General features: G+C 45.1%; 1 protein-coding gene and 1 pseudogene across 3 annotated transcripts in view; one reads left to right on the forward strand and one right to left on the reverse strand.

Moving 5' to 3' along the window:
• Positions 1 to 26,934, reverse strand: part of LOC126285345 (myrosinase 1-like) — a 502,449-nt gene that overhangs the window by 403,181 nt on the left and 72,334 nt on the right. The window lies entirely within an intron of this gene.
• On the forward strand, positions 14,868 to 14,986 carry LOC126285581 (5S ribosomal RNA; annotated as a pseudogene).

The raw sequence follows: 26,934 nt of genomic DNA on the forward strand, positions 1-26,934 counted from the left end.
CACAGTAATGTATTATGGCTGTTCTAAAATAAAAATTAATTAGAATATCATAACTTAAATCATTAAATAATATTTATTATAAATTGTACTTTAATCAACACAGTATATGTGAGAATTGCGTGCTGTCAACGAATACAGTACAATCCAATTTCACATTACGTATGTTACATTAGTGTGAAACATTCCAGTTCTTGAAGTGATGGAACTGCACATTACTTACTACACACGTGTTGTAACGTGAGATTATTGCCCACTCGCGACCACTCTCGGGTTAACACAGAATTTTCAGCAGAAAAAAAAGTGGGAGAATTATGCCGTGGATAACCCGCAAAGAGGATAATCCACCCACTGATACTGTAGAATTTACTGTAGAATTTACTGTAGTTGAAAAAATTAATTAGTGGCAATTTAGGTAACTAGTATTACAGTCTTACGAAATAGTGCTGATAGCAATGATCTTTTGCAATAATTTAAGTTTATAACCGCAATACAATATTGAACTCTATTGCTTTTTCCTCCTCAGAAAATTTCAGTTAACCCCTCAGGGTGTAATTACCGCGAGGTTGGGGAACCAGTGTTCTAGGATAGATGTAGCCGCTCTCGCACAGTCGCCTACCGCCGGACCAGTAAGGAAACGACACGTGCTTTCATTTAAAAATCAGCGCCAGAGCAGTTACCTTCCAAACCGTAAGGAACGATGTTTGTTGTGTAGTCATTTCTGTAATCGCCACACCTGCCAAGAACAGCGAGTACAGCATTTCGCAGGTTACCAGCAGGTGGCGTGCGCGCACTCATTCGTCTGCCGCTGTTGTCAGTGTTATGTGCAAGGCGGGCCAGCTGAGGCAGGCCAACACAGACACATCTAGGGCGCATAGGCTAAACCCGCATTGAAATTACATCAGGAAGTACAGGGTGTCCCAAAGAGAATCACCCGATTTTAACTTGTAATAATATTGAGACAAACGTCACTAGGTAACTGAAACGGTGCTAGATGTAATCGGCATGGTCTGGAGTTTCAGAAAAAATCCGCTAGATGTCGCTACGAGCGCTGCCCTGGAGCGTGCAGCCAGTCTCGCACTTAGTGACTGACCGCAGTTCAGCGGGCGTTTCATTTCGTCTTCGTGCCAAACCACCATCACCAAAGAACATTTGACGGCGGTATAAACAGTTTGAAGAAACAGGGTGCCTCTGTAAAGGCAAAAGGTCTGGCCGGCCACGCGTTCCTGAACAAACAATGCGACAAATCCGACGAGAATATCAGCGGAGCCCCCGTAAGTCTACGCGTCGTGCTAGCCGCGTGTTACCGCCCATGACAGCGTGGCGTGTGTTACGGCGTCGTTTAGCCCTCAAACCATACCGAGTACAACTGGTACAAGCTCTTCGAGATACTGACAAAGTGAAGCGAGTGCACTTGAGCAATGCTATTCTACAGGACTTGGAAGATGACACTTTTATGTCACGGTTGACATTCAATGATGAGGCAACCTTTCAAATTAGCTGTAAGGTTCGCCGTCATAATTTGCGTAAATGGGGGCTCCAAAGCCCTCATGAAATAATTGAACACGAACGTGATTCACCGAAAAGGAATGTTTTTTGTGCTGTTTCGCCAAGAAGATTTATGGACTCTACTTTTTTGAGGAAGAAACCGTAACAGGACAATCACATCTTGCAATGCTACGGAACTGGTTATTCCCACAACTTGACTCTGACAATTTCATCTATCAGCAAGATGGAGCACCACTGCACTGGCACAAAAACGTCCGCAGTTTCCTTAATGCCAACGTGCCTCAACGTTGGATAGAGCGTACAGGACCGCAAGACAAGGCTTTACACTATTGGCCTTCTAGGTCCCCTGACTTAACACCATGTGATTACTTCCTGTGGGGATATGTTAAACAATGTGTTTACATTCCTCCCTTACCTCGTGACACTGATGAACTAAAAACCAGAATATCGGCTGCTGTAGCTTCAGTGAAAGAAGACACCTTACGCTCAGTTTGGGATGGATTCGGCTATCTTCAAAATGTTGTCCGTGCAGCCAATGGAGGACATATTGAACATTTATGGTGGATTTTTATAAACTTCTGTCTTGTCAGAGTAATTTAGTATGCAATTTATTGGTGTTAAGCCCTTCTTCCTAACAAATAATTCTATTTAAAATAGGGTCACTTTTTGGGACACCCTGTATATTAAAAATTATAACATTTTATACCTTGTGCATACACAGTGCAGTAGGAATAACATATGAAAACTGTTTGGTGTGGCTTGGAGGTATGTATGATGCAAAACACGGTACACAGAGTTGCCACCAGCCCTGAATGTAACCGAGATGAGCGTCGAGTGGACCTCAGCTCGGGCGACGTGTGTGGTTACGTCACTCCATGCTGCTCTGCTGCAAAACGCTCATCAGTCACGGGGGCTGGCACCAGTCGATCGACGTGCCACGGTGAGATGTGTGTGGCAGGTGAGAGGCCTGCTGGACGATGCACTGGCCAGCATAACGTCTCAGTGCTCTCTGTACCGAGGCAGGCCAAAAGAGCGCAGACAGTCTGCGGTCTTGCGCTATCTTGCTGAAAGATAATGCCACGAGGACCTCTGAGATAGGTGCTCGCATAGTGTAACTGATGGCACCTTATACCATCAAGTCAATAGCTTAATCCTTACCATGATCACGATTAAAATCTCCTCTCGGCCTTCACACAAGGACACATCCACCACAGTGTCATACGCAGACTCAGAACTGGTCAGCTCCCAGCCTCCATTGGTGAGGCACAAGAGGAAAAAGTCACACATTTAGCTTTTTCTGTTTGTTTTATAGTTGGCGGTAGTAGGATGTATAGCGTGTGTGCATGCTGTGTGCAGATACAGTAGGACCTAGCCACAGTTTGCGAACAGCTGGAGACGCTTATGACTGGTGAGCCACCTGCAGGCTGCTGCCTCAGGGCTGTACTGGTGACGGAACGTCTGATGCGTCGTGAGTGGTCAACACCATAGGTGTGACTCATTCCTCCCACGGACTGCGCTGCCGAAGCACCTACCGGTGTATCTGACGCAGCAGCTCCATCCCCACAGAGGGTGAGCGATGCACGGTGACCCGTTCGCATCGCCTGAGGTGGAGAGTCAATGTGGAGCCTGCTGGCAGTCTAGCCTCACACGTCCACGCTGTGAGTGAATATGTAGCCAGTCCTTCAGCAGGGTCTGAGCGCCCACAGGTCGGGGGGGGGGGGGGGGGGGGGGGAGGGGAGAAGGGGGCGAGGGTGGAAAGGTTTACTAGTTGTCGGCACCTCCAGTGTTAGGAAAGTTATGGGGCCCCTTAGGGAGATAGCGTCCAGGGCTGGAAAGGACTCCAATGTGAACTCTGCGTCTCTGCCGGAAGTCTCATCTGAGATGTAAAGGAGCCCCTGCCAGTGGCTACTGAGTCTGCAGGATTCTGTCATCTGCAAATTCTGGTTCATATCGGCACCAGTGATGTCTGCTGCTAGTGTTCTGAGGCCATCATCAGTTAGTATGGGCGAACGACAGAAATGGTGAAGACTGCTCCACTTGGTCACAGGGTGCAAGAAGAGCTCACAAATTGCAGCATCATTCCCAGAATTGGTATGGGTCGTTTCGTTTGCAGCCGCGTGGAGGGTCTCAACCAAAGGCTCCGTCTGTTCTGTGACGGTCTTGGTTACCGATTATTGGACGTCCATTATGGAGTCGAGAATTGTAGGATTCCCCTTGACGCCGGCCGCGGTGGTCTCGCGGTTCTAGGCGCGCAGTCCGGAACCGTGCGACTGCTACGGTCGCAGGTTCGAATCCTGCCTCGGGCATGGATGTGTGTGATGTCCTTAGGTTTGTTAGGTTTAAGTAGTTCTAAGTTCTAGGGGACTGATGACCACAGCAGTTGAGTCCCATAGTGCTCAGAGCCATTTGAACCATTTGATTCCCCTTGACAGGCCAAGGGTGCAGTACACAAAAGAAGCAGCTACTCGGGTAGCTGAGTACTCGCGGAGTGTACACTTTTTTCCCTAGATTGTAGTTAAAGCTCTGTGGCGAGAACTGGCCAGTCAATAAGCAGACAGCGAAATCAGACCGTGTAAAGAGTAAACACATGTCAACGGTCAAAATTTTAACAGCGCAGTGCCATATCATTGGCAACAGATTTCCTGAATTTACTGCCCTACAGGAAAGTTGTCATCCTCAAATATTATCGGAACAGAAAGCTGGCTCAAACCGGAAGCAGAAAGCTCCGAAATATTTAGCGAGGCATGGAACGGTTATCGAAACAACAGACTGCGTGCCATAGGACAGGGAGCGCTCATTGCTGTTCAAAAAAGTATTGCGCCTATCAAGGTCGAAATAGTATCTAACCGCGAAGTTATCTGGACGCAAGTAGCAGGCCAAGTATAGCTAATTATCAGCCCGCCCGGTTGGCCGTGCTGTCTAACGCACGGCTGTCCGGGCGGGAAGGAGCTCCTGGTCCCCGGCACGAATCCGCCCGGCAGATGAGTCGAGGTCCGGTGGTTTTTAGGCGGTTTTCCATCTGCCTCGGCAAATGCGAGCTAGTTCCCCTTATTCCGCCTCAGCTACACTATGTCGGCGATTCCTGCGCAAACAAGTTCTCCACGTACGCGTACACCACCATTACTCTACCACGCAAACATAGGGGTTACACTCGTCTGCTGTGAGACGCTCCCTGGGGGGTCCACCGGGGGCCGAATCGCACAATAACCCTCGGTTCGGTGTGGGGCGGCGGAGGGGTGAAGTGGACTGCGGTAGTCGTCGGGGGAGGAGGGGACGGAGCCTCTCCGTCGTTTCTAGGTCCCCGGTTAACATAACATAACATAGCTAATTATCGAATGATTTTACCGGCCACCCGATTCTGGCATAACAATTGAACAATTGTAGAAACATTCAAAGAAAGTCTACACTCAGATAATGCAGCGTTAGCTGGACGAAACTTTAAGCTATCGAGTGACGACTGGGGCGTCTGTGGGCTCACTGCTGATAGAACGGCAGACACTTTGTGAAGTTCTGTTGACCACGATTCCGTATGTCGTCTTCAACAGCTAGTTGGACAACAACAACACCGTTTGACGGACGTGCAGACTCTAGCATTGAGGACACGGTAGTAGGCAAATCCGTGCAGTAGAGAACCAGCGAAAAGAGCTGAAAACAAACATGTCGCCGGCTCCATAGGGAATACCAGTTCGGATTCACAATAAGAACGCTGAGACATTGGTCCGCCATCTACATCTACATGACTACTCTGCAATTCACATTTAAGTGCTTGGCAGAGGGTTCATCGAACCACAATCAAACTATCTCTCTACTATTCCACTCCCGAACAGCGAGCGAGAAAAACGAACACCTAAACCTTTCTGTTCGAGCTTTGATTTCTCTTATTTTATTTTGATGATCATTGCTACCTATATAGGTTGGGCTCAACAAAATATTTTCGCATTCGGAAGAGAAAGTTGGTGACTGAAATTTCGTAAAAAGGTCTCGCCGCGACGAAAAACGTCTATGCTGTAATGACTTCCATCCCAACTCGTGTATCATATCTGCCACATTCTCTCCCCTATAAAGTGATAATACAAAACGAGCTGCCCTTTTTTGCACTCTTTCGATGTCCTCCGTCAATCCCACCTGGTAAGGATTCCACACCGCGCAGCAATATTCTAACAGAGGACGAACGAGTGTAGTGTAAGCTGTCTCTTTAGTGGAGTTGTTGCATCTTCTAAGTGTCCTGCCAATTAAACGCAACCTTTGGCTCGCCTTCCCGACAATATTATCTATGTGGTCCTTCCAACTGAAGTTGTTCGTAATTTTAACACCCAGGTACTTAGTTGAATTGACAGCCTTGAGAATTGTACTATTTATCGAGTAATCGAATTCCAACGGATTTCTTTTGGAACTCATGTGGATCATCTCACACTTTTCGTTATTTAGCGTCAACTGCCACCTGACACACCATACAGCAATCTTTTCTAAATTGCTTTGCAACTGATACTGGTCTTCGGATGACCTTACTAGACGGTAAATTACAGCATCATCTGCAAACATTCATAATGTTTGAATACAGTATATGCTCCAAAACCCTACTGCAAACCGACGTCAATGATATAGGTCTGTAGTTAAATGGATTACTCCTACTACCCTTCTTGAACACTGGTGCGACCTGCGCAATTGTATATGAGTGCTAAGTAGGGAGCTATAGTATCAGCGTAATCTGAAAGGAACCTAATCGGTATACAATCTGGGCCTGAAGACTTGCCCGTATCAAGCGATTTGAGTTGCTTCGCAGCCCCTAAGGTATCTACTTCTAAGAAACTCATGCTAGCAGATGTTCGTGTTTCAAATTCTGGAGTATTCGATTCGTCTTCCCTGGTGAAGGAATTTCGGAAAACTACGTTCAATAACTCTGCTTTAGTGGCACAGTCGTCGGTAACAGTACCATCGGCACTGCGCAGCGAAGGTATTGACTGCGTCTTGCGGCTTGTGTACTTAACATAGGACCAGAATTTCTTCGGATTTTCTACCAAATTTCGAGACAACGTTTCGTTGTGGAACAAAGGCATCTCGCATCGAAGTACGTGCCAAATTTCTCGCGTCTGTAAATTTTAGCCCATCTTCGGGATTTCGCGTTCTTCTGAACTTCGCATGCTTTTTCCTTTGCCTCTGCAACAGCGTTCGGACCTTTTTTGTGTACCACGGGGGATCCGTTCCATCTCTTACCAATTTATGAGGTATGAATATCTCAATTGCTGTTGCTACTATATCTTTGAATTTGAGCCACATCTCGTCTACATTCGCATCGTCAGTTCGGAAGGAATGGAAATTGTCTTTTAGGAAGGCTTCTAGTGGCACTTTCTCCGCTTTTTTAAATAAAATTATTTTGCGTTTGTTTCTGATGGATTTGGAAGAAATGGTATTGAGCCTAGCTACAATGACCTTGTGATCACTAATCCCTGTATCAGTCATGATGCTCTCTATCAGCTCTGGATTGTTTGTGGCTAAGAGGTCAAGTGTGTTTTCGCAACCATTTACAATTCGCTTGGGTTCGTGGACTAACTGCTCGAAATAATTTTCGGAGAATGCATTTAGGACAATCTCGGAAGACGTTTTCTGCCTACCACCGGTTTTGAACAAGTATTTTTGCCAACATACCGAGGGTAGGTTGAAGTCCCCACCAACTATAACCGTATGAGTGGGGTATTTATTTGTTACGAGACTCAAACTTTCTCTGAACTGTTCCGCAACTGTATCATCGGAGTCTGGGGGTCGGTAGAAGGAGCCAATTATTAACTTAATTCGGCTGTTAAGTATAACCTCCACCCATACCAATTCGCACGGAGTATCTACTTCGACCTCACTACAAGATAAACCACTACTGACAGACACAAACACTCCACCACCAATTCTGCCTAATCTATCTTTCCTGAACACCGTCTGAGACTTCGTAACAATTTCTGCAGAACTTATTTCAGGCTTTAGCCAGCTTTCTGTACCTATAACGATATCAGCTTCTGTGCTTTCTATTAGCGCTTGAAGCTCAGGGACTTTTCCAGCGCAACTACAACAATTTACAACTACAGTTCCGACTGTTCCTTGATCCAAGCACGTCCTGTAATTGCCAAGCACCCTTTGACATTGCAGCCCATCCCGCAGTTTCCCGAGGCCTTCTAACCTAAAAAACCGCCCAGTCCACGCCACACAGCCTCCGCTACCCTTGTAGCCGCCAGCTGAGTGTAGTGAACTCCTGACCTATTCAGCGGAACCCGAAACCCCGCCACCCTATGGCGCAAGTCAAGGAATCTGCAGCCAATACGGTCGCAAAACCGTCTGAGCCTCTGATTCAGACCCTCCACCCGGCTCTGCACCAAAGGTCCGCAGTCGGTTCTGTCAACGATGCTGCAGATGGTGAGCTCTGCCTTCATCTCGTAAGCAAGACCGGCAGCCTTCACCAAATCATATAGCCGCTGGAATCCAGAGAGAATTTCCTCAGATCCAAAGCGACACACGTTATTAGTGCCGACATGTGCCACCACCTGCAGCTGGCTGCACCCTGTGCTCTTCATGGCATCCGGAAGGACCCTTTCCACATCAGGAATGACTCCTCCCGGAATGCACACGGAGTGCACACTGGATTTCTTCCCCTCCTTAGCCTCCGTATCCCTAAGGGGCCCCATTACGCGCCTAACATTGGAGCTCCCAACTACCAGTAAGCCCACCCTCTGCGATTGCCCGGACCTTGAAGGCTGAGAATGATCCTCTGAAACAGGACAGGCAGCTGCATCTGGCTCAGCCAGAGACAGTGCCTGAAACCGGTTTGTCAGACGCACCGGGGAGGCTTTCTGATCAGCCTCCGGGGACGCCTTTCGCTGCCTGCCACGCCTTGGAACGACCTCCCAATCAACCACAGGCGAGGGCTCAGCCCCACTGCGGGCAGCAACCGGGGCAACCACAGCGGCAGCCCGATCTGGGGACAGACGGGACGAGGTTGACATCCCCGTGATACCCAAGTCCGGCTCCCCACAGTGGTGCCCATTGGCAACAGCCTCAAGCTGCGCGACCGAAGTCAGCGCCGATTGCAGCTGTGAGCGAAGGGATGCCAAGTCAGCCCTCATCCGAACACAGCAATCGCAGTCCCTGTCCATTCTAATCGATGTTGAACAACAGTTGCCGAAACACGAGTCCGTGCCTAGATAACGCAAGCGAAACACGCAAAGAATGTATCAACTAACCTGTACAAATGCCTAACGACTGCGCTACAATCTGCTGAATTTACGATTACAGTAACTAAGACTCGAAATTGCACCTCCTATACGAAACTCACACGCAATTTAAATAAGAATCTACGAAGTAAACACTAAAGTGCGATGCTACAACTGTCAAATACTATAATACGCCCAAAATATATGAATTAAACAATGCAAGTACCCAAAAACACGCAAAGAAATTAATTAAACTATCTAACAAATAAGTAAGCTAGGGTTATACGACTTGCTGCTGCAGCTGCTTATCCAACGGCGGCAGGGAACACCACTCACTTAGCTTGCATTTATAGCGAGTCTCTCGTCCGGCGCAAAGTCCGATGCGCCTGCAGAAAAGAGTAGATGCCGCCTGCGTATAAGAAGGCCTAAAGAACGGACCAACATAATTACAGATCAACTTTCTGAACATAAGCTTCCCGCAGAATTGTTGAACATGTTCTCGATTCGAATGTAATAAATTTTCTTGGGACAGAAAAGCCTCTGTCCACGAATAGGTACTGATTTAGAAATCGTTTCTCGTACTAAACTCTGCTTGCCCTTTTCTCGCATCATATTCAGCGAGTCGTGGATGGAAGGCAACAGGCAGATTTCAAATTTCTAGAAGGCATCTGAACGGTGCCTAAACGCTTAATGTGACAGAACTTACGAGCATACGGATTAGGTTCCCATATTTATGTGAGTGGCTCGAAAGCTTCTTAAGTAATACAACCCACTACGTTGTTCTCAACGGCGAGTGTTAACGAGAGACAGGCGTATCGTCAGCAGTGCCCAGGGAATTCTGACAGGAGCGCGCTTATTCTCTGTATACAGAAGTGCTGCGATGGACAGTGTGAGGAGCAATCAGCAGCTGTTTCCTGGTGAGGCTGTTGTGTACGGGAAGTAGGGTTATCAACCATTCGGATTTTTCCGGACATGTCCTGTTTTGCTTTTTCTAACGTCCGGTCGGAAGTTTTATTTTTTAGAAAGTGTCCGGCTTTTTGGTAACGAAGTTGCATTTCATCCTCCGACGAATTTCAGTGTAGAGTAACTGGAGTACGTTAAAGCTGCACATGATTGGCTACACATTCTTTCACGAGGTCCGTTACCAATGGCTACCAATTATCGGAGAAACGTTCCATTCGTAGTCGACGCGTACGATATATCGATTCGACCTATTGTGCTTTGTGTAGCATTGCTTCGATATTTTCACGGTCGACTCCGATATCTGGAGTGGAGATATTGTAATTCGTCTAGCAAAACCCTGATGTTTCCACGCACTGAAACAAAAGCTTATTAGTTAAAATCTGATTTGAAGTACGTCGTCTTGTAAATTCCATAGATAGCAGAAAAAGGCAGATAAAATAGAAACGAGATGCTAGTGCTTTGTATTTGGACGAAACTAAAGGGAATCTAAATGCGCAGTGTGTGAATGTTACGTTAACATGAAAAGAAACTTAGCACAGGAAAAAATAAAATGATAGTACGAGCCAGCTCCATGTCTGGCTCACTACTTGATTTTCTAAGTAAAAATCACCCTCTTACAGTCAGAAACGCTCAAGTCACAGTAGCCATGCTGGCCTACCACACGGTTTCCCACCGCCATTTTTACAAATCGGAAATGACATACAAAACTACTTCGAAAATCTGAGGTTGCACAAAATATATCTTTTGGAAGAACTAAAACAGAAGAGGTAGTTAATTATGTCATTGCACCACGAACTGTAGATGAATGACCAAGTTACATGTTATGGCCTGAGGACAGATGTAAGTAATAAGGATACACTGAAAATATTGTCAGCTGTAATCCAAAATTTTGATTACTATAACAGTGGCATTCAACGAAAAGTTGTTGACCAACAAAGTTGTCCAAACGAAACTTTAGAAAGTATTGCCAACTACATCACAATACTTCGAGAAAGAATAACCTTACCACTTGTCAAGATACTGCTTATGTTGGTGATAGTACAAATGTTAACTTCTTTGGTCTTACAACCAGGGGAGCAAAAAATTTGTATTCTGTTTTCAAACGACAGTTAAACGAAAGCATAATAACAGATCTTGGCTACCATGCGTATACCAGAAAATACCTTGCAACACGGAACTGACTCTCTTCCTTTAGACGCAGAATCTTTCGTTATGAAACTTCAAATTTTTTCACGTGTATGCAGTACGCACAAAGCAACTGAAAGATTCCTGCGAATTTGTGGACATAAATTACCAGTAGCTTCTAATCCAGTCCGGTATCAGATGGCTATCATTGTATCCAGCAACAGAAAGGGTTCTACAATTGTAGCCAGCACTTAAATGTTACTTTCTCCCCTAGGATACCAAATCTGTGCGTAATAAAATTAGAAATTCTCTACAGAACGACTTTTCGGAGCAATATGATCTGCTTCGCTCCTAGACCGTGCACATTTTTCATTGCAAAATGATGTACGTTGAACGGAAAAACACTTACATTGCAGAAGTTCATGACGTATTAGGAAATATATTAATTTCTCTAAGAAATAGACTTGAGAATAAGTTAATTACTCTCAGAGAAGCTTTTAATTCCTTTTCCGAAGCTGGCTTGGAAGACGAGTGGCAGGCGCACGTGGATGATGTATCTAGTTTAAAAAGAAACTTAATCTGAGTACACAGAAAAATGGATGCAAACAATGGAAGAATTCAAGCGCACAATAGGCTTCAACTCAAAGACTTAAAGGACCTTTGCTTGGTGGACATTCTTGCGTGTCTTCAGTAATTACAAACCGTGAGCCTAAAAAATTGATGATTTGAAATGGTTTGATCAGTTCTGCAACATCAAGAATTGTGCCAAATCGACAATGCTGAACGAAAACTCTAAAAATAGATCAACAGTGGTGTTCTTTTTAATTAAAAAGTGTCAGAATTTAGAATCATTTTCTGAAATTTTGAAAATGTACCAATTCTTCCTTCAGGTTCCTACTAGAATACGCCTACTGAATGTATCAAGTAAAGAAATTCATGTATGACGCAATAGCAGTATAATGCAGTACACCTTCTCCACATACAACTATGGCAATTCGCTTTATGCGTTTACAGAAGCTTTCATGTGAAACATTCAGGAGAAGAAGGAGGAGGAGCAGAAGTAGCAGTCCTGAAACCGCTTTGTAGGCACTCTGGCTAGGTGAGGAATCCATGTAACCGTTGGATGCTAAAGAAACCAATCCACACCTGGTAGGGTAGCCAATAAGAACTATATGCTTGTACAATATCTTTATTAATTTACACACACATTTATACCCAGACTACAGAATGTATCTAAATACACTGATGAGCGAAAATATTACACTAGCGGCCATTAAAAGTTCTATACCAAGGAGATATGCAGATGATAAACGGATATTCATTGGACAAATATATTATACTAGAACTGACATGCGATTACATTTTCACGCAAATTGGGTGCATAGATCCTGAGAAATCAGTACCCAGAACAACCACCTCTGGCCGTAATAACGGCCTTGATACGCCCGGGCATTGAGTCAAACAGAGCTTGGATGGCGTGTACAGGTAGAGCTGCCCATGCAACTTCACCACGATACCACAGTTCATCAAGAGTAGTGTCTGGCGTATTGTGACGAGTAAGTTGCTCGGCCACCGTTGACCAGACGTTTTCAGTTGGTGAGAGATCTGGAGAATGTGCTGGCCAGGACAGCAATCTAACATTTTTTGTATGCAGAAATACCAGTACAGGACCTGCAACATGCGGTCGTGCATTATCCTGCTGAAAAGTAGGGTTTCGCAGAGATAGAATGAAGGGTGGCGCCACGGAAAATGTAACGTCCACTGTTCAAAGGTCCGTCAACGCGAAGAAGAGGTGACCGAGACGTGTAACCAATGGCACCCCATACCATCACGCCAGGAGATACGTCAGAATGGCGATGACGAATACACGCTTCCAATGTGCGTTCACCGCGATGTCGCCAAACATGGCTGCGACCATCATGATGCTGTAGACAGAACCTGGATTCATCCGAAAAAATGACGTTTTGCCACTCGTGCACCCAGGTTCTTCGTCGTGTACACCATCGCAGGCGCTCCTGTCTGTGATGCAGCGTCAAGCGTAACTGCAGCCATGGTCTCCGAGCGGATGGTCCATGCTGCTGCAAACGTCGTCGAACTGTTCGTGCAGATGGTTGTTGTCTTGCAAACGTCCCCAACTGTTGAGTCAGGGATCGAGACGTGGATGCACGATCCGTTCTACATCTACATCCATAGTCCGCAAGCCATCTGACGGTGTGTGTTACAGCCATGCGGATAAGATGCCTGTCGACTGCTAGTGATACGAGGCCGGTGGGATCTAGCACGGCGTTCCGTATTAACCTCCTGAACCCTCCGATTCCAGATTTTGCTAGCAGTCATTCCATCTCGACCAACGCGAGCAGCAATGTCGCGATACGATAAACCGCACTTCCGATAGGCTACAATCCGACCTTCATCAAAGTCGGAAGCGTGATGGTACGCATTTCTCCTCCTTACACGAGGCATCCCAACAACGTTTCACCAGGCAACGCCGTCAACTTCTGTTTGTGTATGAGAAATCGGTTGGAAACTTTCTTCATATCAGCACGTTGTAGGTGTCGCCACCGGCGCCAACCTTGTGTGAATGGTCTGAAAAGCTAATAATTTGCATTCCACAGCATCTTCTTCCTGTCGCTTAAATTTCGCGTCTGTAGCACGTCATCTTCGTGGTGTAGCAATTTTAATGGCCAGTAGTGTAGTAGGAAGGCAATTCAGCACTGATTCCGCATGCAATGGCTCGACAAGTAGTTGGTACGATTCCAGAGGTCTGTGGCACTAGATGACGGCTCACAGATCCCGCTGTTCCTGTAGTTTACGAGCGGGGCGTTTGTGGGCGCGGAGCTGGCGCCCAATAGCGTCCGAGTTGGGTTTCATCAGATTCAGACACGCCGAATCTGATGGCCAGGACATCGACGTGAGTTCACTGTCATGGTACTCGAACCACTGCACCACGGCTGTGGCCTTGTGACACTGCAAGTTATGCTGCTGGAAGATGCCATCGCTAATGAGGAAGACGTCCAGCATAAGGGGCTGCAGGCGCTCCCTGATTTTGTTCCCGTAGTGCACAGTTGTCACGGTGCCATAGATTGCTACCGAAAGTCCACTGGAAGCCCAGGAGAATGTCCCCCATACCCCGACACGGCTCTCACCGACCTGCGTCGGTGCGTGGTGCACACTTCTGGTAGCCGGTCGCCTGCATGACGGCGCTTTTGGACACGACCGTCGACCTGGCAAAACAATAAATGGGATTCGTCCGACCAGGCGACACGATTCCCATTGATCTTCTCTCCAGTCACTGTAATCATAATTTACTGTGTTGTTGGGTCAACATGGGAACACACAGTGGTCCTCTACTGTTCGACACTGTGCGCTGAACACTGTGCTCCAAAACAGTAGAGCCTGTCTCGCCAACCCTGTACTCTGTCTCCAGCTCTGCCGCATACCGCCGCCCATCCTGCTTTAGAGGGCGGGCGAGCCGCTACCCCCACCTTCCGTGATGAGGTGTGGTCGACGAGCTCCTTGTCGTCGCCTACTCGTGGTTTCAGCACTCTTCAACCATGGTACACAGACGCTCACGACACTAGCACGCCGGCCGGAGTGGCCGAGCGGTTCTAGGTGCTACAGTCAGGTTCAAATCCTGCCTCGGGCATGGGTGTGTGTGATGTCCTTAGGTTAGTTAGGTTTAAGTAGGTCTAAGTTCTAGGGGACTGATGACCTCAGATGTCAAGTCCCATAGTGCTCAAAGCCATCTGGACCTTTTTTTTTATATACTAGCACGCCAACAGCTCACCAGCTACGCCGTTTCCGAGATGCTTGCTCCCAGCCACTGGGCCACAACACTTCGGCTTTCGTCAAAGTCGCTTAAGTCGGTGGATTTCCGCATTTGAGTCACTTAGTCGCTACAATGATTCCCCACCCGTCTCTGCTCCGCTCGCACACTTCTCTTAAAGCATCACGAGCCCTCAGCGCCACCAGGCAGCATACAACCTCACGTTGAGCAGTGGTCACAAAATGTGCGTAAGGAGAGCAAGGAGAGCAAAGAGAGAAGCGTTCAATGATTTCGAAAGTTGTCAACTGACCTGAGGCAACGGCCTTGCCGCAGTGGATACGCCGGTTCCCGTCAGAACACCGCAGTTAAGCGCTGTCGGACGTGGCCGGCACTTGGATGGGGTGACCATCCGGACCGCCATGCGCTGTTGCCATTTTTCGGGTGCACTCAGCCTCGTGATGCCAACTGAGGAGCTACTCGTCCCAACAGTAGCGGCTCTGGGCAAACAAAACCATCTTAACGACCAGGAGTGCGGGGTGCTGACTACACGCCCCTCCTATCCGCATCCTTCGCTGAGGATGACACGGCGGTCGGATGGTCCAGATGGGCCATATGTGGCCTGAAGACGGAGTGCAACTGACCTGAGTAAAAACCCTAAGAGATATAGGTGGTATGTAAAATCAGAAAGTCGGTCAAAGTTACCTATTCATTCTCTCAGCGACCACTCCGGCACTGAAACGGAAGATAACAGAGAGAAGGCCGCAATACTGAATTCGGTCTTCCTAAGTTGTTTCACTGCGGAAGATCGTAACATTGCCCCTCCTTTCAATCGTCGTGCGAACGTCGGAATGGCAGATACTGAAAAGCAGCTACAATCACTCAGGACCAGAGGAGATACCTGTAAGATTCTATAAAGATTATGCGAAAGAAATTGCTCTCCTTCTAGCAGTAATTTATCGTAGATCGCTTGAGCTTCGAAACATACCTAACGACTGAAAAAAACCGCAGGTCACTCGCGTTTTTAGGAAAGGCCGTAAGACAAATGGTTCAAATGACTCCGAGCGCTATGGGACTTAACTTCTGAGGTCATCATTCCTCTAGAACTTAGAACTACTTAAACCTAACCAACTTAGAACTACTTAAACCTAACCAACCCTAAGGACATCACACACATCCATGCCCGAGGTAGGATTCGAACCTGCGACCGTATCGGTCGCGCGGTTCCAGACTGTAGAGCCTGTAAGAGGTCCATGATTAAGGAATTCGTTGTTAGCGCACTCGAGCAGATGTAATTTCGATGGATTGCTCACGCGCTACCTGCGGTATGTAAGCTAAAAGAGAATCTCAGACCAAAGAGCAGTGTTGTATGCAGTAGGAACAGTGTGGCAGTAGGAGTAAGTGGTTGCTAGCAGTCTGGAGTGTGAAGTTGGTTGGGCCGGTCGTGTGGAGCGATGGCGGAGCCTGAGCGTTGTAGTATAAGGTAAAAGCAGCGTCGCGCATGTGTAGTATTGTTATATCCAGTCCCATGTAAATATTAAAAAAATGTCTTTTACTAATAATCTTTCTCATAAAAAGTAACTTTTGACATTCATCTCGATTTAAAGATTTCACTAATTTCTCCAATCCATGGTCATCCCGATTATTGTAAAGAAAAATCAGTTGTTTCTTTTTATACATGACAAATCTATCGGCCAGCATTGCACTGGGCTGTGCCAGAAAAGTTTAGTTCCATATAGGAGCAGATATATATATATGCGTCATCCGGCGACTAGACTGAGGTAAGAATTTTCAATTTATTCAGTATGATCTTTCAGGGCCATGACGCAGCACTGCTGACGTCCTAAATTTACCAGTTTAAATTCACAGTCAATTATTGATAGGTTATATGTGAGTCGCAATTTTATTGAGAGATTAATCACATTTTGTTATTGAAACATTACGCAATTTTCCTGTTCGTAGGTTATATTGAATGTGAACGACATAATTATATTTTTTACTGTTGACAGTTTTAGGAAATTTTCTGTTTTGAGGTTACACTAAATGTGAATATTTTTTATATTATTTATTTTTATACCAAAGTAGCAACGGCGGAAGACAGTAAGAATTTGCAGAACGACCTGCAGAGAATTGATGAATGGTGCAGGCTCTGGCAGTTGACCCTGGACGTAAATAAATGAAACATATTGCGCACACATAGGAAAAGATATCTACTACTGTACAGCTACACTATTTATGACAAACAGCTGGAGACAGCGACTCATCTAGGCGTAACTATCCAGAGTGACCGTAAGTGGAATGACCATATAAAACAGATAGTGGGAAAAGCAGACACAAGACTCAGATTCATCGGAAGAATCTTAAAGAAATGTAACTGATCCACGAAAGAAGTGGCTTATAAGGCACCTGTTAGCCCGATTCTTGAGTGTTGTTCGTCTGTCTTGAATCCCTATCAGCCAGGACTGATATAGGAGATAGAGAAAATCCAACGAACAGCGGCGCGTTTCGTCAAGGGATCGTTTAACTGGTGAGAGAGCGTTACGGAGATGGTAAACAAACTCCACTGGCAGACATTACAAGAAAGACGTGGTACATCACGGAGAGATTTACTACTGACATTTCGGGACAGCACTTTACAGGAGGAGTCAGACAACATATTACTTCCCCCAGCATACATCTCGCACATTGTCTACGGGGAGAAAATTAGAGAAATTAGAGCCAATACTGAGGCGTACCAACAATCATTCTTCCCACGTACTGTTCGCGAGTGGAACGGGGATGGAGGGATCAGATAGTGGTCCCGAAAGTACCCTCCGCCACACACCATTGGGTGGCTTGCTGAGTATGATGTAGATGTACTGGTTGATCAGTGTATGAATAGGAAGAGAAGATATTTGCACACACTGGTGTGCTTGCAGAAAATTGATTAATGCGGGAGTGTTTCTCACATTAGTGGGTCTAACAAAGTGGAAGTCAAACTCCAAAGGGGGACTAAAAACGTCAAAAAGGGATGATGAAAGAGCAAAGACAAGGCGAATGAAACCGCAAGGAATCTAGGAAACCAGGTGGATGGCGAGGACGACGTAAGTAAGAAGGCCGAAAGAGGGGTAGGGTGGGGGCAAGGGGGAAGGAAGGAGGATGTGGAGGGAGGGGCGCGGAGAAGGGAACGCAGCCAGTGGAGGAAGAACGGGCTGCAGCAGCTCGGGGCAGTTGGGCGCCACGCACCAGCTCACGAAAGAACCGCGAGCCCCATGGGGGCTTGAAAAAATAAACAGATTCTTACAATATTTAAATTCCTCTGGCTGACAATAGTTCAGAGACAAGTTATATTCATTGCCTTGTAAGTGATTTGAGATAGTAGAATAAAATTAAAGCAAATGCTAGTATATGAGTGGGTGATCAGTTAGCATGACCAGTGAGACATTTCAATCTAATGAAACATTTGATACTTGTGCAATATTTAATTAAGAGCTATGTTGGCATACAGAGTTTTCAGTCTCTAAGATGGCTGACCTAGGCTGTAAGGGAAAATCTATTCATACGGATAGAACTAACGAAAAATTTTTGTTGATATGTAATTTAATAAAGTTAAAAGCTGATTGCAACTTTTATATTTGGCATCCAACATTCAGAGGTTACGAATAGCTACGTGCAATGAATACTGGAGCATAATATTAAAAGTATACATTGTTTGTACTTGAACATAATTTCCACAAATAATGATACTATTTTAAAGCTAACCTGAAATACGCAGTTACACATATGATCAATACTAATGCCAGTATGTTTTGGGAACACTCATTACACACTGAGGTTCATCGTTATTATTTATTTTCCAAATTTATGTAGCTGGAGCACAACTTTGAACTGAGGTAGACTTCTGTAAGACGGGATCTGATCGTGACTACACTATGTATTAGTTATGCTAGTATTTACCAAGTAGGACGACCACTTCTTTGTCAAAAGAGTAATCTATTTGTATTTATAAAATCACTTATCACACCATTGTAAACATGAGGAGTCCGAGTTGTTTGTTTGATCATAAGTCATTATCAGCAATGGGTTGTGCCTGGCATCTTTAAATGTGTTGGGCACATTACACGCAGGGGAGCTTTGCTACGCTGATCGACATTAGCATTTCTAACAAGCAAAATTTGTTGTCCTTACATGTCTTTAAATTGATACCTAAGTAGACAGTGAAATATTGCTAGCTGCGTACATTTCTTTTCAGCTTCACATGAGTACTGAATTCACAAAATCAGAGCAGGAGAGACTGTGTGTGAATGAGGGTCGTTCCTACTTATGTATGTGCACAGTACGATATGTGGAAGAGTGAAACAGCGAAACAGATATGCATGACATAAATATAAAGCAAACACAGCTACTGCCTTACGATCAAGAGAGTTCAAGGTAAAATGTTTTAAGTTAATGTATTGAAATAAGTCTTTAATTATTTTAACAAGCAAACTACGAGTAGAGTGCATTTTTAGAATTTCAAGTCAGTTTATACTTAGCGCAGCGTTTTAACATTATACCGGTTTATATATGTCATAAAAGTTTTCAAAATATACTTTTTTTTAATTTCTCCCCGCCATATAAAACTTCACGTATCTGATGTCTTTGTGAGCTTCAGCTATTTTTTGTTCATAAATTATACGAAATGGGTAACAGTTCAGATGATCTACAAAATGACATGTCAGAAATCATTGGCCTCGTGTGCCCCAGCCAGAAGGAGAACAGGCCACCATTTATATATACGACAGTTAGCCTAAAGGAGTTGGGAGGGATGACCTTGAAAGTGACACATGAGGGGAGGCGATCAATGATGATTGTGCTGAGACTGGCTTCCCTGGCGTTTATGTATTACTCAAACGGAGGGGGTGGATGTGTGTGGGAGAGGGAGGAGGTCACACACACCAGGATATACACTCATGGCGTACATATAGAGGGGGCAGAAGTGGCTGAGAAATCCCATTCTTCCTTACACCTACATACACCTTCATATTTATGACACCTGTGTTCCAGATCAGTTACGTAACATAAAACAGCGTGTCTTGTTTCAACACAACTAAAACTGTTCTAAAATGGAACTAAAGTGATAATCATTGTTAATAGAAATGTGAATATGGCCTGAAATAAAAGAAGAAACACTCAAAGAATCGTTGTCGATGACAAATACGATGTTGAAGAAAGTATTCAATAACTCGAGAGGTGGTAGCATGGACCAAAACAAAACAAAAATGTCTGGTAGAAATGGGCTATAAAATGTGTGTATTTACAGCTATGAGCACTTATTCGTTTTCGCTACCATGAAACACATGTCTTCCATTGCAACCTCTTTGCTATTATGAAAGACCTACAGAATTCTGTTAACAAGTGAAGACACGTCCCTCCGTTATTTTCCATTGGTGCAGCATGCAGTAAACATCTGTTAATGTTGTCACTGCAAATCATTAACGGTTCTGGGTATGTGTAACATATGTATTATTTCTAATAGAACCAGATTGTTTTTGGTAGCTTTGCGAAATGCTTTTACAATGTGCTTTTATCTTTGCTCTTACCATCAACAAGGATAACGGAAGTATATTATTCAACACGGTAAACGGCCGACATGAGCAGTGAAATTTGCAGGAATAAAACAAAATATAAAGTCTGCCATTTCCGAGATAGAAAGCATTCTGTCAAGAAGAGTGGGCACGAGTCCTTCCATAAAGACCACACCAAGAGAATTTCATACGATCGTTCAACTGGCTCAGACGAAGACGGGTGATGACAGCTGGGGTTAGAGGCACTGCGTCACCATGAGCCTTCTGGAAGAGATCACTGGAAACTGGATTCAGAGAACGGTCTGGCACGCGTTGCTCACCGCTGTGACCGTGTCACAAAAGGACAGACACCTGTACAGCGTAGAGCTGCAGTCAGCTGGGACCGTGTCACAAAAGGACAGACAGCTGTACAGCGTGGAGCTGCACTCAGCTGTGACCGTGTCACAAAAGGACAGCCACCTGTACAGCGTGGAGCTGCAGTCAGCTGGGACACCGAGGGTACTGCGTGCTACACGGCGCTGTTTCGCCTTTCTTTGTGGTCTTCAGATCGGCATCAAGTCGTAGTCAAGAAAAGAGACGTGAGCTCCAGTTTAATTCATATGTGTATACTGAACATTCTTCAAACACTAGTTTTCAAAAATATGGTTCAAATGCCTCTGAACACTATGGGACTTAATTTCTGAGGTCATCAGTCCCCTAGAACTTAGAACTACTTAAACCTAACTAACCTAAGGACATCACACACATCCATGCCCGAGGCAGGATTCGAACCTGCGACCGTAGCGGTCGCGCCGTTCCAGACTGTAGCGCCTAGAACCGCTCCTCCACCCCGTCCGGCACTCGTATTCAATTGTCAGTATGTTACACCACAGAAGTTCTGAGTGCAACAGTGTGATCTTTGGTTGTTAGTAGCATTATCGTTGCTGTAGCATTGTAAGAGAAGGTAGTGAGTGAGTCTGATGTTTGTCATGCTACCTACTGTCTGTAAACGGCTTGAGACCACTGAGATGATGATGCAGAGGATGATGGATTAGGAAAACATGATTTGGTAAAGATTAATTAGAGAAGTGAAGACCTATAGGAACTGTTGTTGTTGTGTTTGCTTGCGCGTAGTTTATGGTGTGTCTGGGCAATCGGAAGTTTTAGTAGGATTTTTCTTTATTTGTTTGGAACAGTTAGCTCATAATTGAGACGTGGTTAAACAAGTTATCTGTTCACATGGCTTGCACTCCGTTGCCATTTCAATAACTGATTTCAGGTCGCAGCCATATTTTAAATATGAACCTTCTTTTTTTTTTAAAAAAAAAGGAACGTGACTAATATTTTGAGAGTGAGTTTAATTATTCACAATATAGTTGTTTAGAAAGACTAATTTCTTTTCAGTCATTTAACAAGTTTACAAGTTGAGTCTGTACCACCGTCTCCCCAAGAAAGTTTACTGTTTGGTTATGTGTGTCACCACATTGCACTTAGCTGGACACAGTGGCTAAAACGAAAGCGTGAACTCCCTAGAACAGTTGCATATCCTTGCATTGCGCTACGCAAGGTTTTCCTTCATGTGACTACTTTGCTGCTGTAGTGCATTTTTTATGTTCGTCACTTCTAGCAGTATCTAGTTGACACAGATACGCCACGAAAACTAGTTATGGCTAGTTTTGCATCACATTCAGAATATAGCAAGATCATTTACTGTTAGCTTTGCATTTCAAAATTATCGTCAGGTTCAGATTAGGTAAAGTGTGTTCAGATCTCATTTCTTATCCAGATAGTTCTATTCTCATAGTGCAGTGCTACATTTGCCTGTGTATCAATTTGTCTAGTCAGTTTCTGTTCGTAAAATTACAGGGTATTTTCACAGAAACATTTTGTGTTATTTATTCTTTCGAAATTCAGTTTCTAAGTTTATGCAGCATTTTTTTATTCTGTTAGTCTGTCGAAATTGCAAGTCACGTAGTGTGACGTCATGCGTTGTAGCGCTGGTCTGCACAATATGGAATTCGCAGGATATTGTCTTTAGCATACTGCTTCAGGTTTTCTGATTATTTTGATAAACGACTATTCAAATACAGTTATACAGTCTCAGATAGTATTGGCGACTCATTTAATCAGATAGCGTGTCTGTAATTTTACACCACCTGCATAGTTGAGTACGATAAAAGACGTACAGGGAGCTTAAGGTAGGAAACCAGTCCAGTCATGGTTTATTCCACAACAAAGAAACATTTTTATTCAGAAAAGTTACAAAAGTAACAGCAAACAGCAATTCTTGAGACTCAAATCTCTGCAGCTCGTGCAACGTAACTGTGGGAGATATTGGGTATGGCAGGAGGACTGATTTGTGTGCCGTCCGTTGTGGCCGAGCGGTTCTAGGCACTTCAGTCTGGCACCGCGTGACCACTACGGTCGCAGGTTTCGAATCCTGCCTCGGGCATGGATGTGTGTGATGTCCTTAGGTTAGTTGGGTTTAATTAGTTCTAAGTTCTAGGGGACTGACGACCTCAGATGTTAAGTCCCATAGTGATCAGAGCCATTTGATCCAAATTTGAATAGATTTGGTAATTGTCAAAGGGAGGCTAAATACTCTGAAGTACGTGGTGAGAATGGTAGCCTCTATTGCCATTCCTTTCCTGTCCAGGATCCAAATGACATATTCCAGTAATATAATGCAAGGACATCACATTCTAGTTCACGGCACAAATGGGTTGAGGAATGGCCTCCCTGGTGCCTTGATTTCGCACGTGTGGATTTGAGAACCATCGCTCATGCGCAACTCAGCTTGGCTTTTGGTTACATTATGTGTTCAGACTTCCGCACAAAGAGCAATAGGCACTTTCTGTATTTCTACATTTCCGGGAAACGTTTGACGCGATGGCCCACTGCAGACTGTTAACGGTGGTTCGAGAATGCAGATTAGGTCGGCGTACCTGTCAGTGGCTGGAAGACTTGTTAAGTAATAGAACGCATTACCTTTGCCATCGACAGCGACTCTTCAATAGAGACATGGCTGCCGTCAGGAATAGTCCAGGGAAGTGTTACAGGACCAATCTTATTCTCTACATACAACGGTGGTCTAATGGATGGGCTAAACGGCAGCTAGCTCTGAAAGTATTAAAACATAAGTTAGTGCAGGCAAGTAGCAACAACAATTCCTTAATGTCTCAATAAAATATTAGGTACTGTAGGTCACACTCTAGGAAATCGTGCAACCAGCCACAAGTTCTCTCTAAATAATTTTATTATACCATTACTAGTTTCGAGCCTGAGCGCATCATCAGACGATAGCATTCACTTCTTGCAAGTTTTACATTTGTGTCTTCCTGGAAAGCTCTCCTCCAAATATTATAAGCCAGAGGTGTGTGAAGGAGAGCTTTTCAGGAAAACCTCAAATGTAAAACTTGCAAGGAGACAACGCTACCACCTAATGGTGGGCTCAGGCCCGAAACTAGTAATGGTATAATAAAATTATTTGGAGTAAAATTATGGCTGCAGTATTTTCTCTAGAGTAATTTACGAAAATAAGTGCAGTGTTGTCGAGCGCAAATAGGTAAAGTAATGTAAGTAGTGTGATGCTTGACGTTGTCACGTCGATTAAATATCTGGACGTAACGCTGCAAAGTAACGTGATATGGAACGAGCATGTAGGCATTGCAGTAGGGAAGGTGAATGGTCGAATTCGGTATATTGGGAGGATTTTAGTGAAGTGTGGTTCACCTGCTGTAAAGCAGACCGCGTACGGAACACTAGTGCGACACATTCTTGCATGCTGCTGGAGTGTGTGCGATCCCCACCCGATCGGGCTAAAGGAAGAAATGAAGGAGAATCAGAGAATTTTCACTAGATTCGTGAGCGGTGGGTTCGATCAACACACGAGTATTACGGAGATGGTTTCTAAACTCAAATGTGAGTCTGTGGAGGGAAGGACACGTTATTTTCGCGAAAGAGTATTGAGAACTGCCAATTGGGGCTGACTGCAGAAATATTATACTGGCGCCAACGTACATTTCGTGTAAGCGATCGCGGAGACTGGATGAGAGAATTTAGAGCTCGTACAGAGGGAGACAGACAGTCGCTCCGTATGCGAGTGGAACAGGTAAGGAAATCATCAGTTAACACTTCCGGGCCGAGATGCCGTGGTCCGTACGTAAGACTCTCCCCTGACGTTTCGCCTTCGACTGCGGAAGGCATCCTCCGAGGACAATCAGCGAACTGCAACGAGAGCGCGAGTGAACGCCGTATATAAGAGACATCCAGAGGGCGCTGCTGTCAAACACGTGACGTCGGCTGTGCTATGATCTCTGATATTGCCAACTTTCCCTATTGAAATTAATAGGTTGTACGCTGTTGCGTGGATGCCTTCCTGTTACATCTGAATAGTATTAATCCAAGAAATCGATTCACTATGTAAAAGGAAATCAATGGTCACGTGAACTTCTTAGATGTGACTTAATCAAACGAGAGGACGGATCATTGGGTCATAAGGTTTTCAGTAAACACACACATTCCACACACACACACACACACACACACACACACACACACACACACACACACGCACATCGTTATCTGCAGAAAGATTCTAACCACCACCGAAGACATAAAAGAGCGGCGATTAAAACATACTGGCAGATTAAAACTGTGTGCCGGACCGAGACTCGAACTCAGGACCTTTGCCTTTTGCGGGCAAGTGCTCTACCAACTGAGCTAACCAAGCACGACTCACGCCCCGTCCTCACAGATTTGCTTCTGTCAGTACCTTGCCTCCTACCTTCCAAACTTTACAGAAGCTCTCCTGCGAACCTAGCACTCCTGAAAGAAAGGACATTGTGGAGACATGGCTTAGCCACAGCCTAGCGGATGTTTCAAGAATGAGAAGATTTTCACTCTGCAGCGGAGTGTGCGCTGATATGAAACTTACTGGCAGATTAGCTCAGAGAGTGAAAATCTCATTCTTAAAACATTAGTAGACAGGCTCCACAAAATATGTGAACCAGCTCATTTAGATGATGAGACTAAACACCTTAGAGCGACCTTCAAGAAGAATGGGTATTCCAACAGAGAGATAGATCGTGCACTGCGCCCAAGACTGACAACCAGAAGGGACGAGGACCGACACCAACCCAAGGGAAAGTGTTCTTACCATTCATCAGTAACGTCACTGATCGCATTGGAAAAATTTTAAGCAACTACGATGTGGAAACTGTTTTCAGACCCATCACGAAAATAAAACAATGTTTACGATATGTAAAAGGTAAACGACATCCTCTAGCTACACCGAGTGTCTATAAAATTCAGTGCAGTTGTGGAAAGGTCTATATAGGCACAACAAAAAGAAGTGTCAACACCGTCTGGGTGAACATAAAAGGAACTGCCGCCTCAGGCATATTGATAAATCGGCTGTAGCGGAACAAAAATAGTTCAAATGGCTCTGAGCAATATGGGACTTAACATCTGAGGTCATTAGTCCCCTAGGACGTAGAATTACTTTAACCTTACTAACCTAAGAACATCACGCACACCCATTCCCGAGGCAGGATTCGGACCTGCAACCATAGCGGTCGCGCGGTTCCAGACTGAAGCGCCTAGAACCGCTCGGCCACAAGAGGCTGGCTGTAGCGGAACATGTGTTTCAGGAAGGTGATCATGAAATAAAGTTTATTGAGACGACCGTCTTAGCAAAGAGGTCGCATTATCATGCGCGAATGCACAGAGAGGCTATTCAGACTGCTAAACACAATAATTTTAATAGAAAAGATGAAGGCATTAAGCTGGATGTCAACATTGGAGCAACTGCGTGACAATCGATTAATTTCAGTTGGGGAACTTGGCAATATCAGAGAGATTATAGCACAGCCGGCGTCACATGATTGACAGCGGCGCCCTCTGGATGGCCTATATGTACGGCGCTCACTCGTGTTCTCGTTTTCCTCTCCTCCCTCCTTGTCCCCCCCCCCCCCTCCCACCTCCCCATATATACCATTGGCTATGGTGTGTCATCTTTGTGCCGACATTTTAGTGCACTGTTTACAGTGAGTGTTCCTTGTTGTGTGTCTTGTCCGAAGTGTTGCGAACGGACATCATACTGTCGCTGGGTGTGATTTTTATATCTCTTGCGAACAGACACCAGACTGTCGCCATGTTTTTTTTAATTGTCTGTCTACTATGTTACCTGTCTGCTTCCTGTGTATTTTACTAGCTTTGCCAACCGTTTGCTTTATGTTTTAACTTCACCCAATTTTCCGCCGTTTTACAATTTAAGTCACCGCATAATCGCCTGCTTTTATTGTTTCTTATCTTGTTCCTACGTTTTGAAAAGTCTGTAGGCTGCAGAGCAGCGTAATAAGCTGCTGCCAGCCCGCCCCCTTTGGGGAGAATCGAAATTCAATAAAGGAATAAAAAAGTGCTCTCGATGTAGGTCGCCGATTGTCCGCGGGTGATGCCTTCCGCAGTCGAAGGCGAAACGTCAGGGGAGAGTCCCACGGCATCTCAGCCCGGGAGTGTTACGTGATGACAACACCTGCCGTGAAAACCTTCATTCTATGAGGTAAGGAAATGACTGTTAGTGGTACCGAGTACCCGCCATCATGGACAGTGCACTACGGATGTAGACGTACACGGAGCACGTGCCACTGTGTGTACTTTCACAGTGAGCTGCACGCAGCAGTCCTCGCGAACTGACGCAGGCGGCACAACAAAGTCTTGAATCTGTTATTCGGCAGTCGTCAAATCACTAAGTGGAACTAAACAGCATATCCAAACACTCTGGGATGATGATGGCATTGAAACAGAGGATGACACGCGTAAAGCTGAAATACTAAACACGTTTTTCCAAAGCTGTTTC

The sequence above is a fragment of the Schistocerca gregaria genome, chromosome 8, assembly GCF_023897955.1.
Source record: "Schistocerca gregaria isolate iqSchGreg1 chromosome 8, iqSchGreg1.2, whole genome shotgun sequence".
NCBI classification, from domain to species: domain Eukaryota; kingdom Metazoa; phylum Arthropoda; class Insecta; order Orthoptera; family Acrididae; genus Schistocerca; species Schistocerca gregaria.